We start from the raw sequence: 25,765 nt of genomic DNA on the forward strand, positions 1-25,765 counted from the left end.
TTGCGACAAGTTTTACAGTAACACTCGTTAAAAATCAGAATAAATGTCTTATTATTACTTTAATAAGCTAATAGAAAACAGCTGCTTTTAGTGCTCCGTAAATAATAAAGAACCTTTGAAACCCCGCATGCAAATAGCAATCGCGAATGGTTATGTACGATAATCTCAATATATCTGTTATTATTTGCGACAAGTTTTACAGTAACACTCGTTAAAAATCAGGATAAATGTCTTATTGTTACTTTAATAAACTAATAGAAAATAGCTGCTTTTAGTGCTCCGTAAATAATAAAGAACCTTTGAAATCCCGCATGCAAATAGCAATCGCGAATGGTTATGTACGAGGGTTCTTGAGTGCAAGATTTCTTACATTGGAGCTCTTGAATTCGAGCCGGACCGAATCGGATTTCTTAAGTTTGGTCTCGCCTGTATCGGGTCAATCGAATGATCGGCATCTATCTGGTCTCTTAAGTCTGGAACGACTTGTATCGACTCTCTTGAATACGGGATGGTGTTGCTCCTCTGGATCAATAAATGCTATTGAATACAGAATAACTGGAATTCAGCCGGTTACGTCCGATACAGTCTCTCCATTGCATCTCTTCCATCCAGAATGGGACATTTCGTGTCAGTTGTGGCTGGTTTCCTCATCAAACCTCCTCAGTCAAATGGAACAGATGCCTTTGATGAATCGTCGACTCGGATCATGCGTTTACCAACAATTTGTGGATTAGAATCTCATTACCTCTGAGCACTTCGCCAGCTGACACATCGAATACATCGGTACGCACCTAGCGCATAAAGTATTATTTTCGGAAAGAAATTGTGTTTGCAGTCTCGAAGATATGATTCGGATTTTGGTAGACTACGAGATAACACTGGTTTCGAATATCGATGAAATTATAGTAAATCGTCGCCTATCGGAATACCGATTAACGGAATAATTGATTATCCGATTCGCGGTAAACGGGAAAATAGAGCGAAGAAAATTGGGGTACAATTTTATTTAGAGATTCCAGTTCTGTTCAGTTTTCGAGTTGTTTAATTCTGTTAATATTATTGAATCGCAAAGTAATTCAAAATAGAGCAAGTCTCATTAATATTCGGACACATTCTAAAACGCAGTAACTTTTTACTTGAATGATTTTTAGATAACAGAGAGGCTAGTTTACTAAACGATGGCTACAATACTTCTTTTCAATTTTGCTATTGCTTGGAGTGACAAAAGGAAATAAAAAGTCTCGTCTTTTAACTTTTTTATCTGAACCTATTTTTTCATTCGGATCTCGGTCATTTAAATAATAAAAAGTAATAAAAAGAAAGAGGTCTCGTATGCATATTGAAAATTCCAACGAAATCGGTCGACGCAAAATCAAATTATCGTAGTCATTATCTAGTAAACTAATCCCTCTGTCATTTAAATAGCTTCAAGTCATTTAGTCCAGTTCGAAAAAGGTTATTCCGTTTTAAAAGCTGTCCGAATATTAACGGGGAGTCGCTGTATATTTCCGGCAGTCGAATAAAATTTGGTAGAGCGTCGACGGCTAATAGCACGTTTCCCCCATCCGGGGACCCGAGGGGCGAAATTTCATCGGGTCGCAGTATTCTTAAGTGGATCTGCGAACACGCTCGAATTGGGATCCCGGGGAAAATTTACTGATTCCTGAACGGCCGAAAATCTTTCTAGCCCCATTCGATTTCCATTTCTCCCGCCGCCGTCCCACCCTCCGAATTGAACACATCATTTCCCACACGACTTCCGCGAAGAAAGATACGCGGGGAAGGAATTTCTCCCTCGGTTTGACAGTGACAGTCGATTCGAGGATTTTCCTAGGCGGTCTAGACGCCTCCTTCGCCGCCACCGTCGAGAGAGTAGGGGAGGCAGATATCGAAGAAACAGAGACTTCCACGGAGGACCAAGAAGAGGGCTAAACCGCCGGGCTCCCTCCCTCTGTTATCAAAGACGAGAGAGAGAGAAGAGGATACACTCGATTTCAAGTACTGTTCAGGACTAACAAAAGCCGCTTCACGTAAAGTTTCCCCAAACGAGTGGGTCTAAGGTCACTTCACTGTCCGATCGACTTCGAGGACTTAATATCGCGTGATTTTCATCATTGCCCGCTTCAGGCCAAACACCGAGCCCCGGAATCGGACGAATTGAACGGGCTCCGGAAGCTTACGCCGGGAAACTCTGCTATAATATTTCGAGACGTTTCATTAAAGACAATACGCGATCCTTCTCGCGAAGCTAATAAAACAAGGAAGAAGCGAGAGGTTAACGCTGGAACTACCGAGGCCAAAATGACTTGTTCGGCATTTTACTTATAATCACTATTCATTTTTCAGTACAAATTGTTTTTTAAAATCTTATATGACTTTTTCTAAAATATGTAAGTAATTTATTATGCGAAGCAGCTTTCTTGTTTCTTCTCTTTTATTAGTTTCGTAAAGTTCATATACGTTTTTAAAAAATTGAAAGATACGCGTGCTTATGTTTGCTCAACTTTTCCAATTTTTTTGCTTGTTTACAGAAACATGTGACGCCCGTATATGTCGATATTCTTCTGTTTTCGATGCTCCCGTATCGCAGAAGATATTTCGCATTTGGTCAGAAAGAATCGCTTACAGAGGAAACGTTACTTCGTGTCATAATATTTGTAGAAAATCAGAATTCTATTTTCGATCGAGATCCGCAGAAATATTCGCATAAAATTACTTGGAAATTATGGGAAAAATTTCACGAAGTATTTACTGGAAAAAATGAATCATTTGGTGATTGCTCTGAAAATGATCTAGCGACGGTGAAAATGAATTTCTACCATCGTGCAACGGAAGTGCAAGCGAGCGATGCGGTACTGATAGTGAAGATGAAAGATTTGTACGCTTGCATGGTAAAAGAGTCCAAGTTTTCTCTAATTATTATTATTCAATCAATCTTCGCTGATAAAATAGGAAAATATACAGGGTGTCCCAAAAATATCTCGCAAACCGGAAATGAGAAGTTCCTGGGATCATTTGAAGTAACTTTTTCCTTAGCGAAAATGCAACCCGTGGCTTCGTTTACGAATTATTAACGAAAAACACTGACCAATGAGAGACGAGTTCGCCTAGCGCTAGGCGGCCGAGCCAATGAGCGCACGAAGCCCAATTCCGTTCATTGGCTCGGCCGCCTTGCGCCAGCATATCTTACCTCTCATTGGTCACTCTTTTTCGTTAATAACTCGTAAACAAAGCCGTGGATTGCATTTTCGTCAAGGACAAACTTACTTCAAATTACCTCAGGAACCTCCCATTCTCGGATTGCGAGACATGTTTGGGACACCTTGTATAAAAACACAGATATGTAAAAATGACTCGGTCATTTAAGAAGAAAGTCATTTTGATGTAAAGTAGGTATAGGTCGATGGTCGGTTGTCCAGTGTCGAGCAGACCCGCGACACTCCGCGACACAAAATATTCCGCAACGTCGGAATTTGCAACGGCGACAAACAGCTATTTACCGTATTCAAGGTTTTATTATTCGGAAAATACGATGACACTTGTAGCGCACTTGCTCCCTCTTGTTTAAAAACTGGCGCTCTTCAAACTATTTGGAGTGCGCGTTCGGGACCCGGGCCGCTCCCTTCTGAAATTTTCAACTGCCTTGCATTCCGATGCGGAGCGTTTCCCGGAAATTCCTAACAAATTTAATATCGCGTAGAATTAAACGGGGCGTGCTCTTTTATTAGCGCGAAAACGGCCGCAGAGCGTTGTAACGGTCCGGTAGCGCGCCGACAAGAATATCGTCGACTTTTCAGCGCGCGAATTCCTCCTGAAAAATGCACAACGATACTTCGACGGAATAAACGGGAAGGAGCTTACGGCTCGCCGGCTCGAACACGCCCGAACACGCTCGAACACGCTCGATACTTCGCGTCTCCGCGTTACAACCGGTTCCGTCGGGACGACTCCCAAGTATTCGGCAAATGGCGCGACACCGGCTCCCACTTCTATTCATCAATTATTTACCCAGGACGGCGCGACTGTCACGGAGAAGTTCATGAATGCGCGTAGATATGACACATTCGGGCGACCGTTCCGTTCCGTTACGTTCCGGTCCGCTCCAGGCCGAACTATTCCAGCTCCGTCCGTTCACCAGGACGAAAACAACCCCCGCAAGCGACGGCCGTTAACCTACTTCCCGTCCCACCGATGTACTCTGTTTTCCTCTTCGATTACAGCTGCCAAATCTTCGGTCACTGTATGAATTTTCCACGCGCCCTTCCGGAACGGGAGAAGATTATGCAGCACCGGCTGCATTATCCCCCTGTATTACGGACTGCCGTTCGGAAGTTACGGCTTCCGTTTCGACAAAAATTACTACGAAACCTAATCGCGTGCTGATGCCTCGATTTCTCGAATTTTTCATCCACGATTTATTTAGTCCTGTTCTCGCGAGTCGTTTCATTCGTTTTTCCTCCGCGTTGCAGAAATAATGAAACGCGAGTGAACTTTGTACAGGAAATTCTCTCCAATTGTCCCTCCCAGCTTCTAAACAAAAATAGGCAATTTGGGAGGATGAGATACGATTATTCGAGCCTCGCGGCTCGTTTTTATAGTTGTTGACAATCGGCGAATATAAAAAGCGGACGATCGTGTCTTTTCTTTCCAAATTGTGCAGTTTCGTTTACAAGCTGAGGGACAATTGGAGAGAATTTCCTGTACACAGGGTGTTCCAAAATTATGATACTTCCAAGAAATGAAGAGTTCCTGAGGACATTTGAAGTAATTTTTTCCTTAGCGAAAGTGCAATTCGGGGATTCGTTTACGAGTTATTAACGAAAAACACTGACCAATGAGAGGCGAGATCAACTCGCGCAAGGCGACCGAGCGAACGAGCGGTGGAAGCCCAGTTCCACTCATTGGCTCAGCCGCCTTGCGCCGCCTAGCGCCTAGGCGAGCACGCCTCTCATTGGTCGGTGTTTTTCGTTAATAACTCCTAAACAAAACCGCGGATTGCATTTTCGTTAAGCAAAAAGTTACTTCAAATATCCTCAGGAACCCCTCATTTCTCGGAAATACCATAATTTTTGATCAGTCTGTATATGTGTTTCAGTTTCGACGTGTCTTGTACGAAGATTAAGCTGTCTCGCTCTTTTACTCCCACTACTTAACGAATCGTTTATTATCAATTATTATCAATTACCTTTAGCTTGATCGTGGCCTCAAACCAGCGCGTCTTCGAGTTCCCACAGTGCTTCAGTCCCTCGAGTCCTCGGATTCTGAAACAATGGCGATCGTTCGATGCAGAGACCGAGAATGAACACACGGACGGTGCTATGATTAGGCATCGGATAGAGAAATCGCTGATCACTAATTTTTTTAATTTACGATTATCCAGATCGTACAGATACATTTATGAATTATTTATTCAATACGCAGTGACCCACAAAGGTGTTCATAGAGAGGCCAGTCTGACTGAAATGCTTTCTCTTAATTTTGCTATTACTTGGAATGACAAAGAAAAATAAAAGCTTTCGTTCGAAAGAAAAATAAGAAGCATTTTTAAAATTTTCGTTCATATGTTCAGATAAAAAGTTGAAGAACGATAGATTTTGTATCTTTTCTCATCATTCCAAATAATAGCAAAATTAGAAAGAAATATTTCAGTAATTGTCTTATAGACTGGTCCCTCTATCATCTAAAAAGAATTCAAGCCATCTAGTCCAGTTTGAAAAAAGTCATTGCCTCTTAAAAGGTGTACGGGCACTTTTGTAGGCCAGTTACTTGCGGCAAGTTCAACTTCTAAACAAATTTAAAACAGCTGCTTTCGGTGCTCCGTGAATCCAGCGTTCAGAGTCGTATTCCCTAAAAATTCATTCAGTCCATCCCGCAACAGTTCCTGCGGTCCGTGACCGGACAGTTTACGTCGCGAAAATTGAAACGGAAGAATGAGTTTCTCTCGAGTATCAGCCGGGACGATCGGACATCGAGGGCTCGGTGAACGAACGAACGAACGCCGACCGTCGTGATTTCCGCGAACGAAAGTGAAAATCGATCGGCGCCACGCGTCTGCGTGTTCATTGGCCCACTTTCCTTCCTCCTCCCAGCTTTTTTCTCCTGCTCTCGTTACCGAAGTGTTTTTCCAAGCACTCGACGGGACGAACCGGTTGACGTATCACGTGCCACGGATAATCGAGAAGGTGGCACTCGAGGCGAAAAGCTGAAGAGGCCCTCTCCCGGGCCGGAATGGCCTGTCCCGACCCCTAAACGCTGGATCACGCCGGGTCTGGGCACGAGTGGCGACTGATTTTCGTCGAGTGCGCGACTGGCGAACGTCGAAAACGAGAGACGGGGGGGCCAAACGAGATTTAGCCAGACCCCGGGGTAGACCTGTTTTATAATGAAGACTGATGACAGCCGATCCTCGGCCCTTCTCCTACGCCATCGCCTCCCCCTCTTACTCCTCCCCCTTCTCATACTCCCACGATTCGAGTGAAATGCCCAGGTTGTCGCCGGGGGTGGCGGACACAGAGTGTCCCGAGCGTAAGTCGGCTCGGATACGCCGGGACTGCTAGGCGAGGCCATTCATTCTGATTAGATGCGGTCTCCCACGGGGACAGCCTGGAAATCTCTCTGTGAACGTGCGCGAGTTATTTGCAGACTGCCGGAAAAAAGGAACGGGCTCTCGCGAGCTCTACCTCCCCCAATTTCTCTCTCCCACCCTCTCTCTCTCTCTCTTCCTCCCTCTCTCTCTCTCTCGCCTTCTCTCTCTCTTCCTTCCTCCCCCTCTCTCTTGCCTTCTCTCTCTTCCCTCCCTCCCTCACTCTCTTGCCTTCTCTCTCTTTCTCGCGTTCTCTCTCTTACACTTTTCCCACTCTTTCCCACTTTCTCTCTCACTCTCTTTCTGTCAAGTCTATCTCTCTCTCTCACTCTCAAGTTTCTCTCTCTCTCTCTCACTCTCAAGTCTCTCTCTCGCTCACTTCTCTCTCTCTCACTCTCAAGTCTCTCTCTCTCGCCCACTTTCTCTCTCTCTTGCTGTCATGTCTCTCTCTCGCCCACTTTCTCTCTCTCTTGCTGTCATGTCTCTCTCTCGCCCACTTTCTCTCTCTCTTGCTGTCAAGTCTCTCTCTCTCTCTCTCACTCACAAGTCTCTCCCTCTCCCACTTTCTCTATATCTCTCCCACTTTCTCTGTATCTCTCCTACTTTCTCTGTATCTCTCCCACTTTGACTCCCCCCTCTCTCTCTTCCTCTCTCTCGCGACCCCGAGCTAGCCAGCCTCGTCTGCGCGACACACAAAGGGGCGTCTAGTTTTTCAACGGCGATCAAACAAACCGTACAAGGTAATATTCTCCGGATTCAACGTCCACGATGTTGCTTTTTTTAGGGGGCCGAGCTGCCGAGGTGCTGGACCGTATCGGGGCCGGCTTATTTGACAGACCCACGGGCTTGTAGTTTGGCCAGGTTAGGTACGATTTTATCCCTTGTATTAGACCGGCTGCCGCACGTCACCGGGTTCTCCAGCTCTCGAGGAACATGGAAGTTTCCGGGGTGGATAGATTAATCCCCGGTAATCGGAATTTTTAAGGAAGTTCGTAACTTTAGTAATTGACACTTTTTCACGAATCTTAGCTCGCGTCCGTATTCGTGTATCTAGTTTTATTAGGTCATTCAGTCTGAAACGCATACTTTATAATCCTGCTATAAAATCTGTGCGGTTTATACCATACTTAATTAGGTGATTAAGTGTGAAATGCATACTTCATAATTTTGCTATAAAATCTCTGCATTGTATACTTCATTAGATCATTAAAACTGGAATTGACAAATCAATCAAAATGACTGGCATGTGATTTTTTTCGTCCAAAGTACCCGGCATTAGAAAAATATTTCTGTGTGAATCTTTTAGACGAACTTCTCCATTAAAATTATCAAATCTTTGTAAAAAAAATTATATGCATTATTCGCTGTAAGGGCTTGGTGGTTTTAATATTTGGTAGTTTTAATTTTAATTTTACTGTAGATATGGTTACTTCTCATAATTCCACGAGGGAATTGATTGTAAATGCTCTAAATCAATCGAGAATACAGCAAATTCTCTCCAATTGTCCCTCAGCTTGTAAACAAAAATGGACCATTTGGGAAGGGGAGACACCATTATACGACTCTTGTGGCTCGTTTTTATAATTGTTGACAATCGGCGACTACAAAAACGAGCCGCGAGACTTGGACAATCGTGTTCCCCCTTCCCCAATTGCCAATTTTTGTTTACAAACTGGAGGATAATTGGAGAGAGTTTACTGTACAAGAAATTTTTTTGAAGAATTCGACAGAACGCAGCCGCTAATAATTGAATAACGGAAGGTGGTGTCAGCTCTGGTTCGCGCCGTCATCGGAAGAAGTGAAAGTGCGCTACCCTTTCAGCTTGTTCACGCGCAAACATCGTTTCGATTAACGCGCGGGAACACTGGGTGCACAGAGAGTGGTTGACGCGTCGCATCGCATTATTAAATATTGCAACGCAGCGAGCTCGCGCGGCGTCGCCACGCGACGCGACGCGATCCGTCGCGTCGTTTTCGCGGGAGTAACGATATTCCCGGCTGCTGGCGATATTTCAAAGTGAATTCACACGGGCCGGGTGGCTCCGGCATAAACGCCGGGACGGAGGGGGTAGAAAAAGGGCGTCTCCTTTGCGACTCAGACGTCTCGAAGCCCGAGTCCCGGAGAACACGAACCCGAACCCGAACCCGAAGCAACCCCTTCCGCCGCCGTCGGCCGGCTCGTACCGCGGAACTCTTGAAAAACAATAACGCTGTCGTTGACTCTGAATTTTCCGCGGTAGCAACTCGCCATTATTTCGTCCCCCCGCGTGCAGTCGGCGGCGGATACGGAGCGGGGCTGGATTTTCGACCGTATTATTTCCCCCGCAGCACTTTTCATTCCTTCAACCCAGGAACGACTCGTTCCTGGCTCGTCACGCGGCTACTTTCCGTCGATCTAACTGGCCAAATTACAGTTTCGTAGAATTCGTCGTAATAAAAAATGACCTTTTTTACCTGAGGAAGGTGCGGGCACGTGAGGTACAGCAAGTTGCATTTGCCTTGCCTTTCGCGCGGCGTTTTATTAGTTAAAGCTTGTACGTAACAAGGAGCGAGTGCGTATTCGGTTAGTTTTATGCATTTGCAAACTCTTCTGACGATTAGGGGAGAACTACCATGAATGGAACACTTCATCGCGTAATTAAATTTATATATGTTTATGTCGACGATGTATGTATGTATTGTATATACTATATTAATTACATATGTTCTTGTTAAATTTAGCCGTGTAGGTGTACTGATACCCCTTAGTCGGATAGTCCAAACGAACATTTCTGATCGGCCAAAAAATGAGGCTCTGAATGAATAAAATCATTTTTAAATAAATGGAAGCAGATAAATGGAATCGCATTTGGAACACTACAAAGTACATGGAATATTACAGCGTTGCTTAAAAGGTAAAAGGCACGTGATGAACCCAATATTTATAAATATCCCGAGAAGTAGATTTTAATTGTATAAAATATCCTGAAAAGTAGATTAAAATTAGTAGATAAGTCGTTTCAGCTACGTTTTCAAAAGATATCCTTTGTGCCTATACTTAATGGGATATTCATTTTTAAATGATGGAACGATTAACCGTTTGAGTCCCAAGCAGTGCGATCGCGCCATTCAGATTTTGTATCGCGTCAAACTTTAGTGACGCGCGTACATCGCATGGCTGCTTTTCTTTTCTTTTTCTTCTATTTGTTTTGTTTGTCAATCTTAACCCTTAAATGCATAATTTTTTGTTTTGAATTTTTAAAAATCGTTTTTTATAGGAATGTAATCATAGGCTACGTAAAAAATAAATAAAAAAATCTAGGTAATAATATTGAGTATTTATTTTGAAAAAAAAGTTGTATGTAGACTTTTGGCAACAATATGCGTTTATTAATAAAATTATTGTAGACGTCAACAAATGGTCATGTATTTATATTATCTATTAGTATAGGAATTTTCACATTATTTATAAATAAAATGCAGCAAAGCAATTGTGATTTTTGTTGTGACGCAAAGCAATTTTTAAACTCGAAACAAGAAAATATCTCTCCAAGTAACACGCATTGAAGGTTATCACCCACCACATTGAAATGTCAAAAAACATACAACTTACTCGCCAAAAGTAATGTCAAGTCTTTTATTTCACACATGGTCTATTGTCTATTGTTATCAACGTATGTTCGGAAACGCACATACTCAGGTTTTTGAATAGAATTAAGTGGAACTGGAATGTAGACAATTGGCAACAATATGCATTTAAGGGTTAACGAGCGCTATCGCGCCGCTTGGTTCCCTTCGCAATCAATTAAGACAAGCGCTGTCACGCTGTTCGGCACTTTCCGATCGTGTTTTCTGAATAGCCCCTGGGACTCAAACGGTTAAAGAAATGCATCAGGATGTGTTCCTGCCCTCGAATTGTGCAAAGTTCGCCCAAAATCCTTGTAAAACCGCGTTCTCGATAACACAAATAATAGAAATAATTTCGACCGTCTAAATCGACGGAGTACCCCACTGTGCGAAGAAGAGGAAAGAAGCGACGCGCGGAGCTAACCGACCACGACTTTTCCACTTGTTCCTGGCCGAGCCTGAACGAGGAACCGGCGAGGAGCCGACCGCGAACTACCGAAGAGAGCAACGGACGCCACCGGGGGTGCGAGACGAGAAAAACCTGAGAGTCGAACCGAACCGACCGGACCGCCGCGCCGCGGCGGCGTTAACTTTCGGCACTTACAAGTTTGATGGGATTTTCCTCCCTCCTTAGCAGCTCCCCCGGCTACGCTCGAGCCACGCGGAAATGGCGTATTTCTATCGCTTCGGCCGACGCGGCGCGGCGGGCCGTATCACGCCAGACTTGCGCCGGTTTTGCATATTGCGCCGCGGAAAACTTCCGACAGTTTCCGTCCGGATAATGGGGCCGAGTGAATTTTTGTTCGGCCGCGGTAATTGCCGACCGCGGCCGGCACCCTTTAGATTTACGGCCGGGGGGGATGGAGGACGTGTCCATTCGGCAGTCGACGATTGATTAACTCTTTCTGCCACCAATTACCCTTGCCGGAGTACCAGAATTTAGATACGTCTGGGTACGTTCGGACTTGTCGCGAGCGATTGTCGGAGCTAGGGCTTTAAATAAAAATTGTCTGCGTCGACTGCGAAAGACAGAGGCCGAACAGAAACGTATTTCTTGCTGCAATAGCTTTAATAAATTAGAAAGCGGGGTAACAATTTCCTTAACGCTAAACCAATTGGATAAAATGACCATTTCCAGATCTTTTCTTTTAACGTCGCCGAAATTGTAAAGATTCTTTCATAGAAAGCGATCGAATAAATTTCTTCGTACAAGCATACATTACATTGGGTTGAAAACTAAGTAAATGCCGATTTGTACAATGAAATAAAAAATTTCTTTTTACTTGGAATGAAGTTTAATCTGTAATGTATTTTCCATTTTGTTCGATGACCTTTTGCCATCTCTCTGACAACTTGAAAATTCCACGCTCGTAGAAAGTCTGATCCTTTTCGGCCAAAAACTGAGTTAAGTGAGATTTTACAGCGTCATCATCATTCAAAGTTTTACCACGAAGGGAGTTGTCCAGGGATCGAAATAAGTGGTAATCCGATGGCGCGAGATCAGGGCTATATGGTGGGTGTAACATCAATTCCCAACCAATATCCATCAATTTTTGCCGAGTGGACAAAGACGTGTGCGGCCTAGCATTGTCCTGCTGGAAAATGACACCTTTACGATTGACCAATTCTGGTCGCTTTTCCTTGACCGCTGCATTCAATTTGTCCAGTTGCTAACATTCACGGATAATAAAAAATAACATAATAATAATAATAATAATAATAATTTTATAATATAACATTTACAAAAACTGAGTTGAGTGTGATTTTACAGCGTCATCATCGTTAAATGTTTTACCATGAAGGGAGTTGTCCAGGGATCGAAATAAGTGGTAATCCGATGGATGCGGCCTAGTATTGTCCTGCTGGAAAATGACACCTTTACGATTGACCAATTCTGGTCGCTTTTCCTTGACCGCTGCATTCAATTTGCCCAGTTGCTAACATTCACGGATAATAAAATATAACATAATAATAATAATAATAATTTTATAATATAACATTTACGGATATCATAAAAATGGGAGTGAGAGACATCTATAACTGAAATCGGCAATTACTTAGTTGCCAACCCAATAATAAAAATGGCTCTACTTTTGCCATAAATGCACGAAATCCGCAGCTTAGTGCTTTTAGTGCGAAATAAAAATGTTAGCGAAATTTGACACGATCTTTTGCAAAACCAAACATTTTTACACATTTATGGTACGCATATATTTGTAAAATACAAGGAAGCGTGCATACTGACAAAATTAAATTGAATCATTATTCTATGATCGCTGTAAGGAACGTTCTGGTTAATGTAAGAAATTTTTCTCTTCTTCGGATATTCGGAGAATGACTAATGCAAATCGGAATCCGTATAAAGATCCGCAGCCTGGTGATTAACGATAGCGCGATGTAATTCTTCGAATCTCGTCGCACGTGCTCATATTTGCGACAGATGCACAAAAACTGAGGTTTAATCGTGAATTTGAACCGGATCGGGCTGAAATACGAAATTAAAGTCTTGCCGAATCAATGCCCGTTTCAACGGAGACCTTATAGCGGTAACAACGTTTCACGGATTTCTCGGGTAAGTTTTCTGTAAACGCATTTCCATACAACGGATTGAAATCGGATCGGACGGTTGTTCGGATTCGGCCGGATAGGCGGCGCCATTTAATATTCGCGTGGAATGGTATCGGTAACGCAGCAACAGGAAAATGAAAATTTTCGAATTGCGCATTGATCATAAGCGAAGTGGCCATTTGCAAAAGTGCGGCTCGTAAATGATAATTAAAAATGTACGCGGCGCATACGGTCCATAAATGTGTCCGCCGCTTAATTTGCCGCGAACGAATTCCAACGACGTTCTCGCCCGGCACGAACCGATACCAATCTGATTTGCATATATAAATCCGTAATAGCCGGAGCAGCGGCGGCGGAGTCGGCCGAGGCTCATTTTAATCGAAGAACCGCGCGATATCCCCCGTGTATCATGATCGAAAACAGCGCTCCGAGTCCGATGGTAAACGGACAATCAGGAATTTTTGCACGTACCCCGGCGGCCCGGATTACGATAGACAATTGTAATCGACGTTATTGCTGAAATTTAATTAAACCAATTAATTATCGGCTTTATTAAATAGCCGGCCCCGGCGTCGCGATAAATAATTCAATAACGTGTTTGCAAAGAATACGCGGGCGCCACGCGGCACCGATATCTTTACGGTCTCCGTTGCACATTAGCAACGAATTATTATATGCGGTTCCAACGATTTGTACAGCTGCGCAAACCTCGGTCAATCTTACTTATGCGACGATGAAACAAGAATAAATTACTTCTGTGACAGATATTAATTGATGCACGACGATTTTAATGCGTCTGTGGCGCGATTCGGAACGCGCACAAAATACTTGATTTGCACTTCTCGATATTTGCCGATATCTGTATCGAAGATCGGCTAATAGGCTGATATTATTTTAGGACATCCGTTCGCGTGCGATGATGTTTGAAATATTAGCCTGCGGACTTCTATGCAAAAGAAAAATTGTCTGCATTCATTGTAAGACACAGGGGCTAGATAGACATCTATTTCTTTGTCTAATAATACTTGTCATTGGAGCGCGGATCGCGAGATCAAAATTGTCCAAGTTAATCGTAAAAAGTGCAAGTCACGCGACAATGTTTTCTCTTTATCATTTTAACAAATGGTACATAATGTGGAAGTAAACGTCTCTTCTAATTTCTTTGCTGTTTAGCATTTCACCTAGTCATTTTTTTCAAGAATGCATAAAATCCGCAATCTACTTATCACGTTAATCACGTTTTGCATTCGATCTTTGGCGGTGGTGAATGGAGTCTATTAAGGAGAAAAGGAGAGGGGGTGACGTTTCGTCCAGGACCCGTTAGAGCAGAGGTGTCAAACTCGCGGCCCGAGATGAACATTTTTGCGGCCCAGTCAATATATCCGACGCAAAGTAAAAATAAAATAGAAATGTGAATTAGAATTTTGAAAGTAGTCTCGGCCAATAAAATTTCTCCCGAAATAGGAAAGATAGTATTAGAGAAGAGATGTCAAGTATCATCAGGACGTAAACAATAATTTAACTTTATATGTGTGTTTATTACAATGTACTAGTCAAAATAAAAATATTTGTTTCTATGAACATTGATTTTTTTTGCGACCCACCTAAAGTTAAGCATTGTTTATTTGGCCCAAGTTAGCTTTTGAGTTTGACACCCCTGTGCTAGAGGACTCATCGGTAAGGCTATCCTAGCGGGCCCTTGCCCTAGACGTTAGGATATCGATAGGAAGGACGAAGTCTGTATACAGGGTATCCCAAAAATGTCTCGCAATCCGGAAATGGCGGGTTACTTGGATTATTTGAAGCAGCTTCTTCCTTTACAAAAATTTTCTCCGAGGCACCGTTAACAAGTTATTAACGAGAAACAGTGACCAATAAGAATCGAGTACGGCTGACGCGAGGCGGCCCAGTCAACCAGCGCACGAAGCCCGGTTCCGCTTATTGGCTTGGTCGCCTCGCGCCAGCTGAGCTGGGATTCGACCACCTCGACCGCTGGCGCCGTTGGCTCGGTCGCCTCGCGCCAGTTGAGCTCGTCTCTCATTGGTCACTGTTTTTCGTTAATAACTCGTTAACGGTACCTCGGAGAAAATGTTTGCAAAGGAAAAAGTTGCTTCAAATGACCCGAGGAACCCGCCACTTTCGGACTGCAAGACATTTTTGGGACACCCTGTATATACAAATTAAGGCGGATCGGTTACTTGCGGGAAGAGGAGCCATCTGCTGGCGGGTCTGAAGGTAGCCGCCACAGATCTACACATTTCTGTCATAAATGCGTAAAATCTGCAGTCTACTTGTTATTATATTTGTAAAATCACTGAAATATTTCCATCAATATTTCATCTAATACGGAAATAAGTTACTATTTCAAACGAAGCATACGTAACATAGTCGAGAGGAATGGCATTTGCAAATATTTGTACTTCTTAGTCGAAATATTTTTAGCGATGTCGGATCGTAGACTAAGTACGCAACAAAAGCACCGATATATCAGCGACATTATCGTATACCAATAAAGGAAGTTCGTTGTATCGCCGGCATTCGAGGATGCACAACGCGCGGCACCCGTGTTCGTTTCATGAAAAATGCAGACTGCAGATTTTTGGTTCATTGTTGCGCTGTACATCGGGCAGCGCGATCGCAACACACGACGCGGCGTGGGTGTCGCATCGGCCGACTCGTTCGCCCTACGAATAAGGTAAATAAAATCCGGGACGCGTCCATATTTTATTCACGGCCCCGGTGTACTATCGAATATTTAGTATCACGGCCGCGACGACCGGTGACACGCGCTCCTCCTGCCTCAAATAATATGTGCGTTCACGGTAAATCCGCGGCCGTATCGCTGCGTAATCGGCGCGGCGCGACGGTAACTTTCCGGCTGGAAATTCCGGCGCGATTCGAGCGTTGACGGCCACGGCCACGCTCTCCCAGTTTCCCGTGCACCTTAAATCCGGTTTAAGAGTTTCCGGGTGCCGGGCACTCGGCTCCTAGACACGGAAACTTTCATCATTAAGTAAACGCGGCGGCCGGGATTTTCATGCTGATTCTCGGTCGAGTCCCGACGCGAAACGACGCACAGTGGTCTGGCGGAGCAGCGATCCATGGCCAAAAGTCTATTTTGCAACGATTATATTTTGAACGAATGTTTTCTTTTTAATGGGATTACAACACCCCGGAGCTGTAAACTCTAAAATATTTGTTAATTCACACAGTTATGTAACAAGATGTAACGTTACGAGGAATAGGTAATAAAAATGTAAAGGAATGAATTCTCTAAATTAATTATTATAGAGTATTAATATACAGGATATACATCCTAATGGCCACACCGATTTTTGAGGCATTTACACTAATCATTTTCTCATGAAAATGTAAAGGAATTAATTCTCTAAATTAATTATTATAGAGTATCAATATACAGGGGGGGGGGGATATACATTCTAACGACCACACCGATTTTTGAGGCATTTACACTAATCATTTTCTCATGAAAATGTAAAGAAATTAATTCTCTAAATTAATTATTATAGAGTATCAATATACAGGGGGGGGGGGATATACATCCTAATGGCCACACCGATTTTTGAGGCATTTACACTAATCATTTTCTCATGAAAATGTAAAGGAATTAATTCTCTAAATTAACTATTATAGAGTATCAATATACAGGGGGGGGGGGGATATACATCCTAATGGCCACACCGATTTTTGAGGCATTTACACTAATCATTTTCTCATGAAAATGTATAAAGGAATTAATTCTCTAAATCAATTATTATAGAGTATCAATATACAGGATGTACATCCTAACGGCCACACCGATTTTTGAGGCACTTACACTAATCTGACAAAAGTGTTTGGATTAAAAGTGAATGGGTACTCTGAGAAGAACAAAGTGCCATAATAAAAATTTCGAAAAATTTGTTTATTCGATAACAAGCTCGAGTCATCTTGACGTTTATAAAATAGCGCTATGTATTTTTTACTTCATAGCGTTATAGCTGACGAAAACACGAAAACCATGATTTTTCAGACATTTCCGATAATCTCGCAAAAACATATCTACAACGAAAATCGCTCGGTATTCACTTTTCTACAAACTGGAATATAAAGACTTTCAGAAAAAAATTGTTGCTTCATAAAAAATGTTGGTCACCTCGATTTTTGAAACGTTAATACATATTTCGGTCTCGACAATATTTTAGCCGGCGTCGTGACGAATTCCACGACCTATTACACTATAACGTTAAACCTTGAACCAACGCTACAATAATTTTGTCCACGGATCGCTGGTTCGCCAGACCATTGTGCGACGCGTTGCGCCGCGACGCCCCGTGTTCCCTCGTTTAGATATCCCGAACGCCGGCGAATCGTCGCGGCTAACTAGTCTTCTCGCGCGTTTATCTCGCCGGTCGAGGAACCGTCGCGTGTCCTAGCCGCGTTAGTGCAACGTCAACCGTTTGATTTAACGCGGCCGTAGCACGTGCTTCGAATACCTGCGCGGCCGCGCCGCTCCAAAACTTTGATGAACTTCTTTCGGCCGGTGCGCCGCGCCGGTGCTTCTCGTTAACCCTTCGTGACCCCTGCGAATACTTTTAAACCATCGATTCCGACGGAACGATGCTACCGACCAAACATCGGCTTCGCTCAGAAGCGCGGTCTCGCTTCCGGCGCGAATGCGACGGCTTCGATGGAAAAGCAGACCGACACGCGGACGTACCTTCCGTTATTTTCTAGCGTACATTTGTCGATTTTCCTGGCTGTAAATTAAAAAGTAAAATCTGAAGTAACACAAGCCCTGAACGCGTATACCGTGTTTTCCAACTAGATTGTGGATTTTATGCGTAATCATGATTCGATTACGCCGCTTGCAAATTATTAGAAGAAACAATTTATTTCTATTTAATTTCCGTTCCTAACAACACGTCTTTGGAAAGTTTCGTCAGGCTGCCGAAAGTCGAACGTATCGCGCGGTGTTTTGCACGGTCGGATTTGCACGATAACACGTAAATCGGATCTGGAAAGTGCAGAAGTCCGGATATTGTTGTACCGCGGAAATACTCTTTCCGGAACTCGTAGAAATTCCTAGGGAAGTTACCGCGACCGCCGCGAAATGTTCGAGTTTTCGTAACCCGCCGCTAAATACGCTGATCGTCGTTACCTGAACGGCGAGATGCTCGCCCCTTGCCCCGCGGCGCCCGTGCAGATCCCATTTTACGCCGAGATTTAGCGCTTGGCCTGCTCGTTTTTTAGCGCGTGGCGCGCAGACCAACGCGCGTACCAGACACGCGCGCGTGGGACGAACAAAAGCGCTTTTTAAAACAAATTTATTGCTGCGCGACGGGGGTCGCTGCGAACACGGCGGTTACCAAGCTGGAGAGAGAGAGAGAGAGAGAGAAAGAGTGAGAGAGAGAAGGAGGGGCAGCTGTCCCTGATACGAGGCTCGCCACCCCCGCGGAACCCCCTTGTTTCGCGACTCTACCCCAGGGCGTAGTCTGGACATTTACGAGTGCGTCCCGGTGCATTTTTAAAACCGTTCCGGCCGTGGAACGGAAACATTAGCCCCGTCCCTGTCAGCGGACGGGTATAATCCAGACGGGAGCCGGTCGCATAATCGGCGCCCGGAACGGACTCTTTTTTTCGGCGGCGCCAGGAGCGAAAAGCCGAGCCCCACCTGTCGGCCGACAAAACGTAAATCCGATTATAGTCGCATTTGTTGACAAAGACAGAGCCGATCGACGCCGAATTTATACGACTCTCGTGGTCTTCTGTGTTCCGTCGCGTTCCGCTTTCAACGTCGCTCATTTCGTGCTACCCTGTAAGGGTATAGCGAGGGTATTGTGGCGAAGAGAACTTCGTTGAATATTTATGTGTAACATTAAAATTTCTGCGACGTAAAGTGATATACTGAATTGATTTATTGGTACAATGATAATTAAATCCGTTAAATAATACTATTATTTGGAAAATAAATAAAGTAATAATCACTGATCTCTCGATCGGTGATTTCCTAGAAATTTGAATTTGTATGAATAAGTTATTTATTTGAAATATCGTTAGAAGTGTTTATCTGTGTGTCCACGATTTCAATAAACATCAATTAAATTAAATATCGATTAAATTAATCGATTAGTGATAAACATATTATTTGGGGCAAATTCAGCTGTGATGAACAGCAAACGAAACCTGCGTGAACAAAAATTGTACAGTGACATAACCTGAAACTAACCTAAAATGGCTATATTTTTTAATCTCTTGATGTACAAATAAAAGGGAATTTGACGCGTCCGAAAAATACTATTTAATTTGGCTCGACTGAACAGTTATGTGTAATTACTCATTTATGGATGCAACTTTGTTGTTGATGCTGATGATTGGTAGGAGGGTGGGGCATCTCGAATATCGTAAACAAACCAGAATCGACGCACGAGTGAAGCAACTGCGTAATCCAATAATATACTGGACGGCGTCCGCCGAAAACAGTCGTTGACGAGTTAGGCTCGTCAAAGTCTACAGTGACAGATGAAACGAATGACGACCCCAACTCGTCATTGTATATCAAGGGGTTAACCAAAGCTTGTTAACCCGAGAAAATATAATAAAATATGCCTACCAAAAAGTGTTTCAAAATGTTGTTCTTATTTACAAACTGATGAACGCGTTAAACAATTCAATACTATTAATTGATTCGTTTAATTTCTAATTTTATATTTTTACGAAATATGAAATGTTTATGCATTATAATGAAATGTTTTTGTTCCGCGTTTTGCCCATATGTGGAGCAAAGCGTTTATACGCAGTTTTAAAGCTACCTTAAGGTTATTTACAAAAATGCGACGCTTTGCAATTATATAAAGATATTCAACTATTATCAAAATTCGCTTTAATAATATTTTATCAAAGAAAACGTTCTATATCCTTCTCCGAACTTTTCTGGGCTAAACGTGTCCCGGTCTCCCTGACAATAATTTTCTAAAAGAAAAAGATATCGCCGTAAAAATATTATTATTATTACGAAAACTTTCCTATCCGGTTATCTATTTCACTGGAAATCACAATCGCGAGTCGGAATCGTCGAAGTACGACAAAAAGTCGAAGACACTTCTGGATCGCATAAAATTCCATAAAATTCCACAAAAATTGGAACCCGGTCAGTGCGACAGCTCGATAGTTCCGCGAGAGTTTCCAGCAGCGGGCGAATGAATTCTACAGGATTGGCCAGCGGAACGAACTCCGGCGACCGTTCATGCGGATTTATAACCGCGGAATAGGAATTTCCAAGGAAGCATAAAACACGCGAGCAAAGGTTACCCGCGAGCCACCGGCGCGATGCATCTTGTAGACATTTAATAAACGTTTTCACCCCCGGTTTGCTCGAGCGACGAGGAGCGCCACGGGCGGGGGCCGAGACGGAGACCGAGACCCAGGCGGTTGGCTTCGACGCGGGCCGACGTCGCGGTGCCCGGCGTTGAAAAATGCACTCGTGCTCGTCATCGTGCACGAACGCTCGTTACCCGTACGTCTGGCATCGTCTGCGAGAGAAGCCGCAAGCACAAATTGCGGAAACGGTAGACACGCTCGCAGGCTTCGGGCGGACGCTGGCTGCGAGCTTCACCTTCCGGTCCACTGGACTCTCGTTTGTGCCAGCCCGGCAACACAGCGCGAATAAAGGACACCTATACACGCGCCGTCTTTGTGTGGAGACGCTGGGATACGTGGATACTAACTGTCGCTCTAGGCACCAAGGAAAACGGGCATTAGACAGGCACACCCCGGCTCGCTCTCGCCCTTGCCTCCTCCCGCGGCGGCCACGAACACGAACACGCGAATTAGAGCGTGAACGTATCGTTCGTCTTGAAGCCTGGCTACCGTTGATGAGCGGCCGAAGATGCGGAATAAGGCATTAGCGCGGGCCCGTCACGTCCGGGCTCGGATTCGACGGAGATTGTTATCTTTGCTTCGAGCCGTTGCTGCTGAAACCACCGAATTTCAGGGCTCCGTCCAAAGACCTCTCCACTATTTGGCGTTAGTGCTACCGAGCCCTAAACGCGATTGATGTGTATTCTTTTATAACAATAGCAAGATTGGATTTATTTAAGCTTCCCATGATTTATATTATAATATATGCTTCAATATATAAATAAATGTAGGTAAACGTTTCTTTTAGAAAGATTTTCATAATATCCGGAACTGTGAAGGAAAAAGTCTCAATTTAATCCTCGTCTGTTCCTGGTGTCAATTTAACGCTATTTTTAAGTTGCGGAGTACAGTAAATTCTCCTCAATTTTTCTTCAGGTTGTAAACAAAACTAGACACTGGCGAAGATGGGATACAATTATTCGAGCCTCGCGGCACATTTTTACAGTTGCCCTTTGTCAATAATTATAAAAACGAGATGCAAGGTTCGAATAACCGCATCTCCTCTTTCCAAATTGTCCATTTTTCTTTACATGCTGTAGGAAATTATTATTATATATATTATATATAATATTATATATATTATTATATATTATTATCATTATTTTATATATATATATATATTTATATTTATATTTATATTTATATTTATATTTATATTTATATTTATATTTATATTTATATTTATATTTATATTTATATTTATATTTATATTTATATTTATATTTATATTTATATTTATATTTATATTTATATTTATATTTATATTTATATTTATATTTATATTTATATTTATATTTATATTTATATTTATATTTATATTTATATTTATATTTATATTTATATTTATATTTATATTTATATTTATATTTATATTTATATTTATATTTATATTTATATTTATATTAGGTCTACCGAAAAGTTCTGTCCGATAGTGTCACTTCAAGTTTCAATTCATATGCACATGTTGGTTTGAGACATATATGACTATCTCTCTTTATCATTGCATTTACACACGTGTACTCTCCTAAATAAACTGAAACAAAGATGTCTCATGTCATTATTAAGTGAGACGCGATCGTGAAAACATGGCAACCGATGATAATGCCAGACCACATGCTGCTTTGGCGACACGTCAGAAAATCGCAGAGCTAGGCTGGGAAATTCTGTCGCATCCACCACACTCCCCAGACCTAGCACTCTCCGATTATCACTTGTTTCTCTCTTTGCAAAACTTTTTACAGGAAAAAAATTCAAAACTGAAGTTGATGTCAACCAAGCACTTAGTTGAGTTCTTCGTCTCTAAAAATAAATCATTTTTTAAAAATGGCATTTACAAGTTGCCATCACGCTGGCAAGAAGTCATAAGTAACGATGGAAAGTATATTCTACAATAAATATTATTAAATGTATGAAAATTGTGTTATATTTCTATTCAAAAACGGACAGAACTTTATATATATATATTTATTATTATATTTTTATATATATATATATATATATATATATATATATATATATATATAATTTTGGTCCCCAAAAGAACAATATACAGCCGAACAAAATTTGTCGATTTCGTATGGTATGTTTCAGTAGATATTTACGAGAAAACACAGAAAATGCATGCTTCATTGCGTTTTTTCCCACTAGATGGCAATACAGCTTTTGCAACATAATTTATCGATCGTCCAATTCAATATAAAAATATCTGCTTAATTATTTACATCAAGGGCGATCTCTTCCATTAAAACGATTTTTATACATATTGTCCGAGGGCCTACTGTACTCGCAATTGCCTTTACGTTCGCGTTCCCTTTGCCGGGGCCAAGGTGCATCGGTTGAAAAAACGCGGTGAAAATTCCAGTGTCTTTGACAAAGGTACGTTTGCCCGCTAACCGAAGCTGTAACGGGAACGATTCCGAGCACGTTGATTAAAGTAGCTTCGACCGTCTCGGAGTCGTATCGATCTCACGGGTTCGGCCCGGTCGGATTATGGACCGCTACTTGCCCCGGTAAAGGCAAGGGGTACTGGTACAAGTACGCCGACGAATCCCGAAGATTGAAGTACACGAAATGAACCGGAGTGTATGACAGAGAGTGAACTTTCGTCGTTTCCGCGGACTGAAATTTTGCTTGTATTTGGGATAGCCTCGGAGATAATATTTTTTTTTGCAGGCGCGGCGAGGAGGAGGGAGAAAGAGAAAGAGGGAGGGGCGGAAAGAGAGCGAGAGGCGGAGAGAGCGAGAGGAAGAGAGGAACCCGGAGAATTAGAGCGTGAGCGTGCTGTAAAGCTTCGGAGACGAAAAAGTGGAGAGCACGCTGGGGAGGCCAAGGCGGATGGCGCAGAGGAAAGAGTCGTTCGCGGGACGGGATTAATGGGCCAATTTTTATAAGACGCCGTTGAAAAAGTCTGGAGATCGTCGGGTTGAAAAATTTAAGTGGGTTCGTTCGTCTGTAAAATTTCCCCGGAAGTCGATTAATAGAACATGTCGCGCTGCGAACGCGTAATTCCGTCGCATCATCCGAGCTGCGGACGAAAATAGCGTGATTATAGAAGTTAAATATCTTCCATACACATTTTCAGGCATTGAATTCGACGTTCTTACGTATTGAATTCGAGTGTATGCTTCTCGCAGGATGCAACACTTGTTGCAACGCCGGGTCGGGTTTCCTTTGGTTTCGTTAATATTCGAAGTGTGTCGACTGCAAGCAAAAGTTATGTACTTTGAGTTATATATATATACAGAATGTCCCAGGTTTTAATGTTCAAACTTTGTTAGTGTATTCTATGGTACAAAGTAAGTAAAAAATGTTATGTAAACATAGGTCATATAGAGCCTTTATTAAGAAGTTATAACAAAAATTCAGAATAGGAATAGTAATTGCATTGGAATAGTGAAGCATTGGCTTGAATAGATCAGCACATGCCGTGTGTTTATGTAAGCTTTGTTTATTAATACACTTCGAAATGTATTAATAACCGTTGTTGACAATACATAATTGACATCGATCGAAGATTTTTTTTATTTTTTATTTTTTTTTAGTTGATAACTATTCCTATTTTGAATTTTTGTTATAACTTCTTGATAAAGCTCTATATGACCTATGTTTACATAACATTTACTTAACATTTACATAACATTACTTTGTGCCATAGAATATGCTGACGAAGTTTGAACATTAAAATCTGGGACACCCTGTATATACGTGGCCCACAAAAGTGTGCGTACACCATATAAAACGAAATAACTTTTTTCAAACTGGACCGAATAACCTGAATTTTGTTAGATTTTCAGCAGGCATATAAGTCACCGAGATCCACGAAAGGCATTTTTTAAATTTTCGTTATACGCTCAGATAAAAAAATTTAAACAACAAGAGTTTTGTATTCTTTTCTGTCATTCCGAGTGATAGAAAAATTTTAAAAAAGAGCATTTTAGTCATTGTTTAGTAAACCGGTCCTTCTATCAACCAAAAAAGAAATGCAAGTCATTTAGTCTAGTTTGAAAAAAGTTATTGCGTTTTAAAAAGTGTATAAACACGTTTATGGGCCACTGTAGCTATTAGATCGTTGCGAAAGTAATAATTTCGGTTCTCCAAATATATTACTTGCAAGAAAACCGAAATTACTTTTGCAATGACCGAATACAGGATATTCTCGCGACTAAGTTCTAACGTTATTTGCATCATTATTTGCATCCAAGTTGCAATTGAAAGAAGGAGAGGAAACATAAATCCTGGATTTTATGCACTTGCGACAAAAACGCGCAAGAATGCAGGAATTGGTTGGTCAGGAATTTGTACCTTGCAGAAAGATCAGCGATCTGGACGCAGCAGCCTCCGTTTTACCCTTTCTAACCCTGACGAAGGCTGAACGCGAACATCTCTTCGCCCATTTGCAATGGATCCAGCCTAATCGGGCGTCGGAAACACCGAATAACGCGCGACGGACGGTCCGCTACTAGACAGGAAATAAATAGCACGCGCAGTAATTAATCCGAAGCTGGGACGATGAACGACCGGGTGAAATGTGATCGCGAGACGAAAACCGAAAGTAGGACACAGGATAGAGTGACGTCAAAGGAATATACATTCACTCGCGTGGGCGGGATATAACGTCAACGTCGCAACGCGGGGTCGCGTCGCATCGCGCAGGAACATTCTAAATTACAGTACGGAACCGCCTCGGAAAAAGGACGAGAACAATGCAACACGTTACGTATGCATATTGTTACGAAATATTTCTGATCTTCCGCGACGGTCTCTGTTCCCTCGGTCGCGCCCGGCTCCATAGAAACGGGGAATTGGAGTGTGAACTCCTGGCATTCTCTTACGGGCGAGGAGTTCGCGAACGGGAACCGAAGGATACGAGGTAACCGAAGGGATAGGCGAGCTGGCAGAGTAATCTAGGAAGTCTCAACGCGGCGAGGAGAGACAGAGGGGGGGGGGGGCGCGGAGAGAGGCGCCGCGAGAAAGCCCTAGAGAGCTCTGGAATTGTCTCTTACAAAAATATCCTTCGTAGAGGATATCTCACGTAGGATTTCAGAACGACCGGTTCGATTATGAAGTTGCTGCGATATTGTTTCGCGATCGAGAACGCCGCGCCAGCCGGATTGCTCGGCGTTACCAAGCTTATTTCGAAGATAATGTCGACGGGGAGGGTTGGTTAAAAACGGAACGATTTACCAACGAATCGTGCTTCGAAGAGGATCGTAGTAAATGCGAACGCTGCTCCGGCAGCGTTGGATCGCAGTCGGAAACGGTTCGCGCGTGCTACCGAACATATTTTGTGTACTTTAAAAATGTTTCGTGATTCCAGCTCTTGCTAGACTGCGGATATGCAAAATAAAAATTATCCGCCTCGATTGCGGATAATTTAAACTAAATTTGTTTTCCTTCTTAACCCTTTCGCTACGACAGCTCCATCCGCCGAAGTACCGTCACCGAACGGAAACTCGCTCCAGAAATACGCACAGTGCGCGTGGTTTCTGTCTATATGTTGTTCCAAATCTTAAATAATAACTGTGCCGAGTAAAACAATCGTTGCTCTAATGTAACAAGTATATTTACATTTTTAATTTAAAAAGACTTA

General features: G+C 42.7%; 1 long non-coding RNA gene across 1 annotated transcript in view; it reads right to left on the reverse strand.

The window, feature by feature from the left end:
* The window catches only part of LOC143259332 (uncharacterized), a 280,884-nt gene that overhangs the window by 146,256 nt on the left and 108,863 nt on the right, over positions 1-25,765 (reverse strand). Inside the window, exon 2 of the long non-coding RNA XR_013033137.1 lies at positions 5,186-5,261. This is a non-coding gene — a long non-coding RNA (uncharacterized LOC143259332). The remainder of the gene's footprint in view (positions 1-5,185; positions 5,262-25,765) is intronic.

The sequence above is a fragment of the Megalopta genalis genome, chromosome 4, assembly GCF_051020955.1.
Source record: "Megalopta genalis isolate 19385.01 chromosome 4, iyMegGena1_principal, whole genome shotgun sequence".
Lineage (NCBI taxonomy): Eukaryota > Metazoa > Arthropoda > Insecta > Hymenoptera > Halictidae > Megalopta > Megalopta genalis.